This window comes from Oncorhynchus masou, unplaced genomic scaffold (assembly GCF_036934945.1).
Source record: "Oncorhynchus masou masou isolate Uvic2021 unplaced genomic scaffold, UVic_Omas_1.1 unplaced_scaffold_3384, whole genome shotgun sequence".
In the NCBI taxonomy this organism is placed as follows: Eukaryota; Metazoa; Chordata; class Actinopteri; order Salmoniformes; family Salmonidae; genus Oncorhynchus; species Oncorhynchus masou.
Window position 1 is genome coordinate 3,444 of NW_027016771.1, and position 15,260 is coordinate 18,703.

General features: G+C 44.7%; 1 pseudogene; it reads right to left on the reverse strand.

Annotated features, from left to right (window-relative positions):
- Positions 1-296: 296 nt before the first annotated feature.
- On the reverse strand, positions 297-14,412 carry LOC135539144 (serine/threonine-protein kinase SBK1-like; annotated as a pseudogene).
- Between the last annotated feature and the right edge of the window lie 848 nt (positions 14,413-15,260).

Sequence of the window (15,260 nt, forward strand, 5' to 3'; positions counted from 1 at the left end):
CCTAGCAGGCATAGCACGCAGACAAGAGGAGGTGAACTCAACACTCTGACTGACAGAATCATGCACTATAGCTACTGCTAAAGAGGTAATGGCCAACATCAACATAATCCATTCACATGAGAGGAAAATCAGTTCCATGGGATTACATGACATTGCTATGGGGGAAGGTCAAATGCAGTTCCCTTTTCAAAATGGCCGCTTAAATTGCACTAGCAGTAAAACACTGGCAAACGTAAAGTATCAAAAAAGTCTCTAACGCTACTTTATAAAATAAATAAAAAAATAAATGTTCAGAAATCAAGGACTCAAATAAATAATATTAACAAAAACTACATTACATAAAGCTCTTATACCCACAGAACATAAGGGTATACAATACAAACACACCATAGTACCATTGGTTCACATTGCACTATGGTAAAAGTCACAATGACAGCCAACTTTTACACTCTCCAATTATCTTTTACTGATGCAACTACAGCAGATTCAAAATGGTTTAATTTATTCCATTATTCCATGAGCCATTTATCAGAGAAGTCATTTTTGCAGAGAAGTTGCTTTGAACATATTGCTTTACGATAGGATCTGGTGAGCTCTAATATAACTTACTAGGACATTATGTTGCTATTCTGTAAAAGCTTGTTTTGTCCTTCACATGTCTGTTGTCTCTGTCTGATATTGTTGTACATTTTAGTCTGAATATAGCGACAGTACAATACATCAATAAATGCTTGCAGACGCCCACACATCTGTTCAGTAATAAGTACTGGTTGTGATTGTCTTTTGTCATTCCCTCAGAGTTAATCGTCAATAGGAATGTCTGTCAGAATCTATTGTGAAACAACCACCTCCTTCAAGCACCAACCATCATTTTCCTCATCTTCCTTTCTCCCCAACCTGGTCTCAGAGAATTTCATATTATTCTGTACATAAATCAGTGACACTCCATTTAGATGATATGCTACGTTTCGTTTCGTATGGTATGTATAATTTGTGGATGTCCATTACCCATTTTGTATGATATATAACAAATTACATTTCGTATTATATGTTACAAATTTTCTAAACATACAATATGTTATGAATTTGCAAAACGTACTATATGTTACGAATTTTATCTAGGTGTCTAACTTTAGCTAGCTGGTTAATGTTAGCTAGGTTGGGGGTTAGGGGTCAGGGAAGGGTTAGCTAACATGGTAAGGAAACTCAAACTAGGAAGTAGTTGAAAAGTTGCTAGAGTTGTCCGTGATGAGATTTAAATTTGCAAACCTTTGGGTTGCTAGACATTCGAGTTATACGCCCGACCAACCACCCTACTTTCGTTTTTGCCTTAAGTAACCACCTGTCTTATGTAACCATACAAAAAGTAACATATCATAATAATTTCAGTGTCGAGGATTTACATTTACTATGTTACTTCTAGTCTATGAGACCAGGCTGTTCTCCCACCTCTTCCTTTAATTAACCAGGAAGATCGTTCTCTGTTATTTGACCTTCGTGCGTTAGTGTTTATACAGTGTGTATGTGTGTTCACATAGCCAATCTCTACACACAAATTTCAATGGGCGTGGCCACCAAGATGCGTCCGGCCCCTCCGTTGTCACGGGAGACACGTTCGTAGCTGCTGGTGGAGGAGGGGGAGCCGGTGGAGGAGTAGTGTCCGCCCATGGGCTCTATCAGGCTCTGCTGCTTTAGCCTGTCCACCAGTACATCCTCTTCAGATGACGACGAGCTGAGCTCCACCTGGGGCCCACTGCCCACTGACCCTCCTCCCGCAACGCTGCTGCTGCCCGGCTCATTGTCCAGCATCCAGTGGTGGTTGAAGTAGCTGAAAACCTCCTTAACGGAGCAGCGGCGCTCCTGCTCAATGGACAGGAGCCTGCGGAACATGCGCAGCCCCTCGTCTGTGAAGCGCCGCCACTGAGAGGGCACCGTGCCCGTCCGGCGCCGCTGCCAGCGCACAAACTCCTGGTAGAAAGCGTCCGACGGCAGGGCCTTCTCCCAGGGGAAGTTGCCGGTGAGCATACAGAAGAGGAGGACACCGAAAGCCCACACGTCAGTGCTGTAGTCCACGCAGAAGCCCTCGTGCTGAGAGGCGTCGCACAACTCCGGTGCCGTGTACGGGATGGTTCCGCTGACACGCTTCACTGGGGAGCCGGCACGCCGCGTCATGCCGAAGTCTGACAGCTTGACCTTACGGCACTCTTTGTCAAAGATGAGGATGTTCTCAGGCTTGATGTCCCGGTGGACTAGCTTCTTACAGTGCAGGTAGTCCAGGGCGATGGCCACCTGGTGGACACAACGCTTAGCCACCGTCTCTGGAAGGCCCACCTAAACAGAGACGAGTACACACTGAGGTCAAACAATCCACCAGCAAGTAAAAGATTTCATCCGTCCATGAGAATGTGTGTTTGGCCATAAGCCAAGGATTTTATGTAACTCTCCACTGTACATGTTGACTAGGGGTTATCAGGTATTACATTAGTTATAGAAAATAACTTTCTATAAATAGTCTTCAATGGATGACGAGTGGTTAGATAATGACTTGGATTATGTTGCTATCTGAGCTTTTTCTAAAAATAGATATACAGCACCAATATCTCACATAAATTTTACACATGAACATTTATCATGTAAAATCTGTACATTATCCTTCAGCTGGAAATAAAATTGCTTTTATGTTATTCATATTTCAGACATTATGTTGAGAGCCTTCTATTGTAACAGCAGATGAACACACCTGAGGGGGAATGACGTCGAAGAGGTCTCCTGCCAGGGCATACTCCTGAGCAAAGACGTAGTAGTCGTCTGTCTCAAAGGCAATGCCGAACATGTTGATGATAAAGGGGCAGGAGACAGGTAGAGAGAGATGCTGTACTCCCTTAAGAAGCTCTTCAGTTTGGTTGTTTTCTTCCTCAAGAACTTCAGAGCCATCTTAGTGCCTGGAACATAATGTACAGTACTGGATGAGAAATGTTCTATGAGTTCTATGAGACAGTTAGCTGCACCAAATTTAGGCTTGTAAATAAATTAAACTGATATGAATTACAAAACCTGTCTGGGATTAATTCAATTTAGTGACGTTACAGGATTTCATCCAAGACCACATTTTTTTCGCTGTGGGTGATTCATAAATATTCCAAAGCCTCTGTCAGAATAGTTTAGTCACGACACCATCCTCTTTACCTACAGAGAGGAGGAGGAGGGGATGGGGCTGCATGGGCTTTGATGCAGCGGATTTGGCAGTAAATTGAAAGTGATTACATACAAAAGTGTTGCAGTAAACACGTACTGAAATAGAGCCAGTAAGTGCAACACTAATAAAATTAGAGCCAATGATTGGGAGGGAGGCTGCTTTTCCTTTGCATGTCTGTAAATCCTTGTGATTCATATACACTCAGTATAAAAAACATTAAGAACACCTTTCCATGTCAGACTGACCAGGTGAATCCAGGTGAAAGCTATGATCCCTTATTGATGTCACTTGTTAAATCCACTTCAATCAGTGTAGATGAAGGAGAGGAGACAGGTTAAAGAAGGATTTTTAAGTCTTGAGACAATTGAGACATGGATTGTGTATGTATGCCATTCAGAGGATGAATGGGCAAGACAAAAGATTTAAGTGCCTTTGAATGGGGTATGGCAGTAGGTGCCAGGCGCACCGGTTTGTGCGCTTTGTGCGCTTTGTGTCAAGAACTGCAGCGCTGCTGGGTTTTCCACCCTCAACAGTTTCCCGGCTGTATCAAGAATGGTCCACTACCCAAAGGACATCCAGCCAACTTGACACAACTGTGGGAAGCATTGGAGTCAACATGGGCCAGCATCTCTGTGGAACACTTTTGACACATTGTAGAGTCCATTCCCCAATGAAATGAGGCTGTTCTGAGGGTAAAAAGGAGGAAGGGGGCAGCTCAATATTAGGAAGGTGTTCCTAATGTTTGGTATATGCAGTGTATAACATAAAGACACTGGAAGCGTGACATGGATTCTGTCGTCTGGGAGGAATAGCGCAGAGCAAACTGGAAGGAAATGTCTCAGAACCTTCTACCGACTACAGCCTATTTCCCCAAATGACAGGAAAACAGAAATTAGCAGAGGAAATATGGGAAGGGGACAAGGTCAAGACTAGGAGATGGAAAATTGCCAGATTGAAATGCCTCAATGTCTGTCTCTCCCTGGTGCCACAGTGGCTCTGTGAGCTCAGGAGAAAAGAGAAGCTTCTCCAATAGCACCACCTCAGGTCTGGTCAGAGCATAAAGTAGTGAGCATGCAGACGTGATGCCTGGCATTCAGGTCAAAGGGTTCAATCTTGGTTTCATCAGACCAGAGAATCTTGTTTCTCATGGTCAGAGTCCTTTAGGGGCCTTTTGGCAAACTCCAAGCAGGCTGAGGAGTGGCTTCTATCTAGTGGCTTCCATTGGTGGAGTGCTGCAGAAAATGTTTGTCCTTCTAGAAGGTTCTCCCATCTCTTTCAGAGTGACCATTGGGTTCTTGGTCACCTTCCTGACCAAGGCCCTTCTCTCCCGGTTGCTCAGTTTGGCCGGGTGGCCAGCTATAGGAAGTGGCTTGGTCTTTCTAAACTTCTTCCATTTAAGAATGATGGAGGCCCCTGTGTTCTTGGGGACCTTCGATGATGCAGACATATTTTGGTACAATTCCTCAGATGTGCCTTGACACAATCCTGTCTCGGAGCCCTACAGACAATTCCTTCAACCTCATGGCTTGGTTTTTGCTCTGACATGCACTATCAACTGTGGGACCTTACATAGACAGGGTGTGTGCCTTTCCAAATAATTTACAATCAATTTACCTTACCGTAGCTGGACTCCAATCAAGTTGTAGAAACATCTCAAGGATGATCAATGGTAACAGGATGCACCTGAGCTCAATTTCAAGTCTCATTGCAAAGAGTCTTGAATACTTATGGAAATAAGGTATTTCTGTTTTGATTTTTAATACATTTGCACACAAAAAATGTAACTGTTTTCTCGTTGTCATTATGGGGTATTGTGTGCGTATTGATGAGGATTTGTATTTATTGAATCCATTTTAGAATAAGGCTGTAACACAACATGTATACTTTCCGAATGCACTGTATATTTCTTCATAAAAGTCCTCTTCGGTGTCTAACCTCCTGCACACATCTCTACTGTACCTTGTTTTGTTAATGTCACTGTTTGTCTTTCACTTGTCTTTTTGTGTGTGAATAAATGAAACTAAAACTACACCAAATGATATGATCGTTGATATGGTAAAAACGTAATGTTGGTAAAAACGGAATGTTGAACTATTCAAATCAATAGAGAAAATTGTATCGGGAAAATATTTGCACTGCAAATACAAGATAACTAATATTGTCTCTCTATAGTCATATACAAAAGTGAACACTAAATATTAATTGAACATACTGTACATTTTGAAGAGGTTTAAATGGATATAACAAATTGTGAATATTAATTCTAACTAAATCAGATTTGAAAGTGAAGAACTGTTTTGATAGCTTGCGTCAAAATGATTTGATCTCCTAATATACATTTTTGCTGAATTGTGGTAATCCCACATGATGACTGAAATGCAATGAATTATTCCAGAACTACAGCTCTACATTCAAGCTAATATCCACCTGTGTGATGGATTGAGTGAGCGTTATCAAAGCTATCATCAAACTATAAAATAAAGATTGGTCTCCCCTATTGGTCTCATGCTAATCTGAGATTATACTCATACCCAAATTTACAGCCACCCTAATTCCCAGAGTTTTGATAGGGTAGCAAATTGGCCTGCCTCACTAAAACCCAAGTACACAGCAGCATGATTAAGAAGTCATCATATAAATATTATTCAACACATCTCTGACGGCAAGAAATCATTTCATTATTTATGTCCTGTGCTGATAGCGTCAAATGTTTGAATTGGGGAATGTAACATCGTGGCAGCGTGGGATCCGAGAGCTGGGTAAATACTTTATTTTTTACCTTTATTTAACTCGGCAAGTCAGTTAAGAACAAATTCTTATATACAATGACGGCCTCCACCGGCCATACCCGGATGACACTGGGCCAATTGTGCGCCGCCCTATGGGACTCCCAATAACGGCGGGTTGTGTTACAGCCTGGATGTAAGTGTTTTTGTACATGATTTAGGTCTAATGACAACCCAGTGATAGTGGATTTGGACATGATTTAGGTCTAATGACAACCCAGTGATAGTGGTTTTGGATATGATTTAGGTCTAATGACAACCCAGTGGTAGTGGTTTTGTACATGATTTAGGTCTAATGACAACCCAGTGGTAGTGGGTTTGTACATAATTTAGGTCTAATGACAACCCAGTGGTAGTGGTTTTGGACATGATTTAGGTCTAATGACAACCCAGTGATAGTGGCTTTGGTCATGATTTAGGTCTAATGACAACCCAGTGGTAGTGGTTTTGGACATGATTTAGGTCTAATGACAACCCAGTGATAGTGGCTTTGGTCATGATTTAGGTCTAATGACAACCCAGTGATAGTGGTTTTGGACATGATTTGGGTCTAATGACAACCCAGTGATAGTGGTTTTGGATATGATTTAGGTCTAATGACAACCCAGTGGTAGTGGGTTTGTACATGATTTAGGTCTAATGACAACCCAGTGATAGTGGTTTTGGACATGATTTAGGTCTAATGACAACCCAGTGATAGTGGTTTTGTACATGATTTTTAATGACAACCCAGTGGTAGTGGGTTTGTACATGATTTAGGTCTAATGACAACCCAGTGATAGTGGTTTTGGACATGATTTAGGTCTAATGACAACCCAGTGATAGTGGTTTTGTACATGATTTAGGTCTAATGACAACCCAGTGATAGTGGTTTTGTACATGATTTAGGTCTAATGACAACCCAGTGATAGTGGGTTTGTACATGATTTAGGTCTAATGACAACCCAGTGATAGTGGTTTTGGACATGATTTAGGTCTAATGACAACCCAGTGATAGTGGTTTTGGACATGATTTAGGTCTAATGACAACCCAGTGATAGTGGTTTTGGACATGATTTAGGTCTAATGACAACCCAGCGATAGTGGTTTTGTACATGATTTAGGTCTAATGACAACCCAGTGGTAGTGGGTTTGTACATGATTTAGGTCTAATGACAACCCAGTGGTAGTGGTTTTGGACATGATTTAGGTCTAATGACAACCCAGTGATAGTGGTTTTGGACATGATTTAGGTCTAATGACAACCCAGCGATAGTGGTTTTGTACATGATTTAGGTCTAATGACAACCCAGCGATAGTGGTTTTGTACATGATTTAGGTCTAATGACAACCCAGTGGTAGTGGGTTTGTACATGATTTAGGTCTAATGACAACCCAGTGGTAGTGGTTTTGGACATGATTTAGGTCTAATGACAACCCAGTGATAGTGGTTTTGGACATGATTTAGGTCTAATGACAACCCAGCGATAGTGGTTTTGTACATGATTTAGGTCTAATGACAACCCAGTGATAGTGGGTTTGTACATGATTTAGGTCTAATGACAACCCAGTGGTAGTGGTTTTTGGATAGTTCCAGATGGTGTGTCCTTTCACTGCTTTATAAAAGAGCGGAGGACAAACTGTGTACTTTGGTGGCTTGTGTCATTATTCCCCTAGATGTAGGAGGGTCATTTGCTCCCCCCCCCACACACTTCTGAGTTGGTTATTAAACAAGACTGTAAAGTGGACTGAGCAGATGGTTGACATTGTGTCTTGCATTTTATGTCATAAAGGCTGAAAAGATTTGCTAAAATAGGTCATTTTGATAAGCAATCTGGATGGGGTTTGTGCTTCACTGCTATTCCGTAACTAGGGACGCCGCATTCACTATAATTATGGTCCACAAATGAATTCTTTAAAGAGTGGAGAAATCTAAATACTTCAAAGATGTGTACGATTACTGTGACCATGGAAAACATGTTTTTTTTTAAAACACATTTTAGATGGAATCTGGAGTGAATCTAAATGTTCTGATTGTAAACACTGATATAAACCCCCATAAAAAAATGATGATTTGGTTGTTTTCACATCAGCAAGCAATGTTTCTGTTTTGTTGAGCTCTGTTGATGGTCTGTCTGGAATAGACCAACTGACATGAATATAACACATTGGTTATTCTCAACGGCGCAGGTAGCTTCCATCAGAGACAAACTCACCCCTGATTTTGTGGATGACCAGGTCCACTTTCCCATAGGTACCCTTACCCAGCTCCCTGATGACCTCATAGTACTTGCTGATGTCTAGCTTCTCCAGGTTCTGAGCAGCAATGAGCTGCAGCTCCTCCAGGATGTCGATGGAGGCGCGGGACCCAGACCCGTGGGACCCATGGGGAGAGGAGCTCATTCTGCCTGGGAGAGATGCCTGGAGCACAGGGATCTGGTGACTGCTGTTGTTCCTAAAGACGTTAACAGGGGGAGCAGGAAGGAATGCAAGGTTAAAGAGAGATAGGCACGTAGCCTAGACAATGAAAATGGTGGAGACACCAATGGCTTTAGTGTCTCACCTCTCTCTACACACGGAGAGACACACACCTCGTTTATCAACAACATCAAAGACACTGAGTGTTTCGTATCCGAGACAAATAAGGTCTTATGTAACCATTGCATTCTGCATTAAACACAGATCTACTTTCCGCTGTGTGAAGCCCCTTTCAGGTGACCGAGATCACAGGCATCTGTTTCCACCCAGACAGTGCTGGGGAACACACAACCACTGCAGAGGAAAGACCAGAGACAGCTAATTCCCTTTCCACTTCACTAATCAGTCACTCGCACTCTGGATTCACATCATTTGGCTATGCTTCTTCTGCTACTCTTCTCTGCCCTCCAAAACTTTGTTTCAAAATGTCTCCTGTTAGAGTTCTGTGAGATCCATAAAACATTTAGTCTAGGTCTGAGCCTCTAATTACTCCAAGCATCAACTCAACATTCACTTGCATGGCAAAGGAGAGACACAGCGACAACAGTGGTTCATTCTTGACAGGCACTTTCATTATCTTGCCTGCCGGTGAAATTTTGTCAGCTCAGCTCACTGCAGATCTGTTTCAGTCGGCCGTCTGATCCAAGACCATGCAACGACAAGCCAAGAAACACTCATTTGCAATATCCTTTCTTTCATCACCCAGGGCAGACAAATCTCCGAATGACTGAATGAACTTCACGGCCCTGATGGTACAGCAGAATTGTGCCATCTCCCATTAATGAAGATAAGAATGTGTTGAATGAGACAGGATGCGAGAGACATCCCGTGGATAGTCCATCTGTGTAAGCCTCAGGGATGGCTCCACAGTGTGTGTGTGTGTGTGTGTGTGTGTGTGTGTGTGTGTGTGTGTGTGTGTGTGTGTGTGTGTGTGTGTGTGTGTGTGTGTGTGTGTGTGTGTGTGCGTGTGTGTGTGTGTGTACTTATTTTTCAGTGAGTTTATGCATTGTACATGTGTGACAATTCACTGAGGGGGCTGTTTCAACAGGGGAGCCAGCTGGCTGTCCATCAGAGCAGTACTTTGACTACTAGCAGCAGTCCAGTCAGCATCCCACTGACAAGGTTATTAAAACACACAACAGCCTAGGCAGCCCAGTCTAGTTTCTCTTCTACATATGAAGATGAACAAGTGCCTCAAACACACAGACACACACACTCACTTTTGCATGGTTTGTGTCATATCAAAGAGCCTGGAGATGAAAGGAGAGTCAGTGGTAATTAAGCTCTGCTCCTCTGCTGCAGCCCTGACTCAACCCCACAGCAGCCACCAGGCCCGCTCCCTCGCTGCTCCCCATCCCCGCTTCCTGCTCCCAGTCCCCGTCCCCGGAATATTCATGCCCCCAGTCCCCATCCCCGTTTCCTGCCCGCAGTCCCCGTCCCCGCTTCCTGCCCCCAGTCCCCATCCCCGGAATATTCATGCCCCCAGTCCCCATCCCCGGAATATTCATGCCCCCAGTCCCCGTTCCCGCTTCCTGCCCCCAGTCCCCTTCCCCGCTTCCTGCCCCCAGTCCCTGTCCCCGCTTCCTGCCTCCAGTCCCCATCCCCGCATTCCTGCTTCCCCTCCAGTCCCCATCCCCCGCAATATTCATGCCCCCAGTCCCCATCCCCGCTTCCTGCCCCCAGTCCCTGTCCCCGCTTCCTGCCCCCAGTCTCTGTCCCCGCTTCCTGCTCCCAGTCCCCGTCCCCGGAATATTCATGCCCCCAGTCCCCATCCCCGCTTCCTGCCCCCAGTCCCCGTCCCCGCTTCCTGCCCCCAGTCCCCATCCCCGGAATAATCATGCCCCCAGTCCCCGTCCCCGCTTCCTGCCCCCAGTCCCCGTCCCCGGAATATTCATGCCCCCAGTCCCCTTCCCCGCTTCCTGCCCCCAGTCCCTGTCCCCGCTTCCTGCCTCCAGTCCCCATCCCCGGAATATTCCTGCCCCCAGTCCCCATCCCCGCTTCCTGCCCCCAGTCCCCATCCCCGCAATATTCATGCCCCCAGTCCCCATCCCCGCTTCCTGCCCCCAGTCCCTGTCCCCGCTTCCTGCCCCCAGTTCCCATCCCCGGAATATTCCTGCCCCCAGTCCCCATCCCCGCTTCCTGCCCCCAGTTCCCATCCCCGGAATATTCCTGCCCCCAGTCCCCATCCCCGCTTCCTGCCCCCAGTCCCCATCCCCGCAATATTCATGCTCCCAGTCCCCATCCCCGCTTCCTGCCCCCAGTCCCTGTCCCCGCTTCCTGCCCCCAGTCCCCATCCCCGCTTCCTGCCCCCAGTCCCTGTCCCCGCTTCCTGCCCCCAGTCCCCATCCCCGCAATATTCATGCCCCCAGTCCCCATCCCCGCTTCCTGCCCCTAGTCCCCGTCCCCGCTTCCTGCCCCCAGTTCCCATCCCCGGAATATTCCTGCCCCCAGTCCCCGTCCCCGGAATATTCATGCCCCCAGACCCCGTCCCCGGAATATTCATGCCACCGCTATTCCCAGGAGGACCTCTGGAAGCACCAAGCTCTGTTTGTCACACAGATAGAGCACTGTGACCACCGTGCCATGTCTCTCCTCAATGGGATACAGCTCATCTGTATTCAAAGCACAGACGGAGCACAGTTTGACTGGTGTACCTTGAGTCACAGCCCTCATCCCCACCCCTCCTCCTTCTGTATCCCCATGTGACGCTGGTCTTTGCATTACACACTGGAGAAAAGGTGGTCGATGAGGATTGGTGACTGGAGGGCCCAAGGGGCAGTACTGCAGGTGGGGTAGGGGCTGGGTAGTGCAGTGAGAAGCCTGGACACCGAGGACCGTTTTGTCGCCTTGCTGCAGCACACAGCTCATAGAGGGCAGACAGGCAGGTAGGCTGTAGTTAATTACTGGCGATGCCAGGAATATTGACCTGCAATCTGGGTGCTATATGACTATAGGTAGGAAACGTGTCAACCCGCACAAAGTGCTGAGCAATGGTCATCTGCCTCCTGCTCTCGACACTCACACACGTGCACGCAGACACATTTACACTCACACAAACACACCCCACACAACAGAAAGAGCAGCACAGCAAGAGCTGCCATGGCCAGCTGATCAAAATGCTGCCTGCCAAGGTCCATTCTTGAGTATTTACACCTAATAATAATGTCTAATGTCTAATCAATAGATTTGGGAGTAAAGAGGTAATCCACCTACAAAATGTTACCATCACTGTAACATGAGCCGGAGTGATTCATTTGTAGATATACAGTGTAAATTGTGAATTTCATGCTTTGTTAGCAAGATTTGATGTGATTAAGTACGATTTTCTAGAGGGGAAACAACAATGTAAATGACTGATTAACATGTCAAAATCTACACAAATCAAGAGACTGAGCTGTGAACTGAAATGGGATTACAGTTTTGTGATGTATTCTTCATGGCACTGCCTGTCTCCCACAGTTATGATGTGGATGATTGCCGCCCAGACCCTGATTAAATAAGGAGTCTGGCACTCTTATAAACGTGTCCCATGTCCTCTGTAACACACGTTCACTGCCTTGTCTTATTTAGCCATTTTCAAATGGGAACTGTGACATGGTCTTTGATGTTGTAAAATGTATTCATCCATGGATGCAACACAGCATCCATCTACAGTGGATTGTGTGTGTATAGCATGTTCTCTGTGTTGTTGTTCAGTGCAGTAGGTATTCCAACAAAGGTATCACAGTTACTTAGAGAAGTCCTACTACAGCTTTACTGGACGAAAGGAAGGTTGATGCAGTGAGATTGCAATTTGAGTTCTGCTGGTCTGGTAGATTGTTCAATTACCTGGGCCATTGACCATGTTGGCAGGCTGTTGGAGTATGTCCTAAACCCAAACAGAACATCCAGCCAAGTACTGTTTTCTTTGTTTAACTATGGAGTGGGGGCCATTCGCCTCTATTTGCTGTAAATGCTTGAACGAATCTAACACAGCCCATTTTACCATCCTCAAAAAAGTACATTGTCCTACATTTCCAAACAGCTAGGGGGTGTGAATATAGTTTTTGTGTGTTTGTATAGTACCAGAACTAATGTGCAGAATAGGTCAGCCTGTGTGGAGGGTGCTTTAGTTGTCATGACTCATAACACCTATGAATAATAAGGGTCAACATGGTTCATTTGGTGTTGTAACAGTGAGCAATTTAGACCAAAAGATAGAACAGTGCAGAGGTCCTTCTCCTGGGGTCTGTCCACTGGTAAAATTGGCTATATCCCAAAGACTAGGTGAACTGGGTGCCACTGTTGTTTCCTCTCACAGTCAAGAAGAAATGCCAGACAGACTGGCACCTCGATGCCCTTAGCGTATTATTGTCAAATACAAACAGGTGAGTGCCAGTAAGAAAACACCCACAATGCTCCCAAACCAGCAGCTCTCAAATCACAAAGCTCACAATTTGAATGATATAACGGTACATCTAGAATGAAGTTTGCATCGTGAGAGAGGGATGGGTTTCTGTTGTCTCTCACAAACCATTCCAAATCACCAGAGGCGTTTCTCCAACTCCACCAACAGCAAAGTCAACTGTTTTCACTCACATTGCTTACATAACACTGCCACTGTCTGTCTGAGAGGAAAGCCATCCAACCTGCTGCTCTGGGTAATGCTGAGTATCTGAATATGATCCCCATTACATCTACAGTATGGTCAGTGAGGGACACTTCACAAATAATATAGTTTGCATATGCTCTGAATGCTACAGCTGTTTCTCCATCTCACACTGCTGTATGGCCAGTGTGAAATGAAGCTGACAAAGGCAAAGGTTAGAATAGATATCCTCTGAATGCTCTGGCTAAGTGGCCACAAAACAGTCTTTGGATCACATGTCCCAGCACAGACAAAGCATAGACACTATTATCGTCAGACGCTATTATCTACAGCGTCTGACGAGAACAATGACATGTTGTGTCTACAGGAGGATTCATATGGAACTTTACTGTAGGTTTCAAGAATAGAAAAATATATATTTTTAAAGGTAAATGTGTGTGTGTGTGTGTGTGTGTGTGTGTGTGTGTGTGTGTGTGTGTGTGTGTGTGTGTGTGTGTGTGTGTGTGTGTGTGTGTGTGTGTGTGTGTGTGTGTGTGTGTGTGTGTGTGTGTGTGTGTGCGAACAGACAAGGCACTGAGGAGAGGAGCATAGGAACGTCCACACCAACACACAACAGTCTACAATGACAGATGTAGCACTTGAGCGCATCATATCCATTTCAAATGGCCTTCTGCACAGGTATTTATTAATAGACATAAATATCACTGCAATTCATTGGAAGGCTATTTCACTATGATGCTATCAATCCAAATAGCTTCAGCCATAGGCTATCATACCCATTGTCCTTCTCCTACTGTTGACTGTACATACTGGTCTCAGGCTACATGTTACGATGCCGTAGATGTATTAAATAATAGGTTACTGTAATACAATAATGCACAACAAATAACCATTTGAGAGATGTAAGCACACAATTTAAACCACCGAGCTAATTCTAAACCATATTTTAAAGCACATCGACTTGCTTGTAAACATGCCATTACGGGATGAAAACAGACCAGCAGGAATAATGAATGAGTGAAACATTATGCAAAATCAACAAGCAGATCTATAAAATCCAAATAAAAGCACTGATAAATTGATTGAAATTGTTATGATCCAACCAACAATGATGATTCCTTGTTATCCTTGATGATTCCTTGTTATCAATGTCTCTTACCTCTCAGATTGCGCTGCATGCAATAGCTGGTGCTGTCATTCCGTTCAGCAGAAACTTTAATTGTATAGCAGGATAAACCGTTACAGGACTGGTCTGATTTTCTGTGCAAAATCGTGTCTCTGAATAGTGCAGAATCAACACTTTGTTGCCAATGTGCACAGCGGCGCACAATAATATCACTTTGCTGGTGCTTCTGTCTGCTTCGTCAGTACCTCTGTCAGCCTGACTTGCCCTATTGTCTCTGTCGGCCTACGGCTGCTTGATGTAACTACCGCCAGGCAGCGAGGCTGAATTAACGCCAGCCCTCCGCAGCGGCGGTCCAATCGGAGAGCAGAGCGAAGCAGCAGCGGCGCGACCTATGGGAGGGAGGGGGTCTTGTGTCTCCATACAGATACCCAACATTCTCTCTCTTTGCGCAACGGGAATAAACGAGTGGAGCAGATATAATGTAATGTATTTGAGTAATATTTGATCCAGGACGTTTAAATAGCCTACAAATGTATGTGGAACAGGTGTTGGCATCGGCAGGTGTCAAAATCAAATCAAATTGTATTTGTCACATGCGCTGAATACAACTGGTGTAGATTTTTACCATGAATTGCTTGCTTATGATCCCTTCCCAACGATGCAGAGTTAAAACATAATATAGAAAATAGAAACACAAGAGGAATCAACTAAAATACATGAGAATGGAGCTACATACAGGGAGTACCAGTACCAGATGAATGTGGGTACATATGTACATGAAGCCAGGGTAAAAGGGACTCTGCATCAGGATATGGACAGGTGGACAAGTGATTGACAGGTCAGGAGTTTGGACATAGGCTTTTGAAATTATGCCAATTATGGATGCTTTAGTGCAGCAGTCAAAATGGTACTGAAAGCAGGCCTATTACATTCTAGACCACCATGTCCCATGGGACAAAGAGTAGCCAAAGCATGGCGTTGAAATTGTCATTGTCAACTCAGTGTAACATGCATTTAGATTGTCAAACTTACTCAAGGAATGAATAAGTGAGTCAAGGATATTATAAAAAAGAGAGTCCATATACATTGTGTGCAAAAGGCATTCCA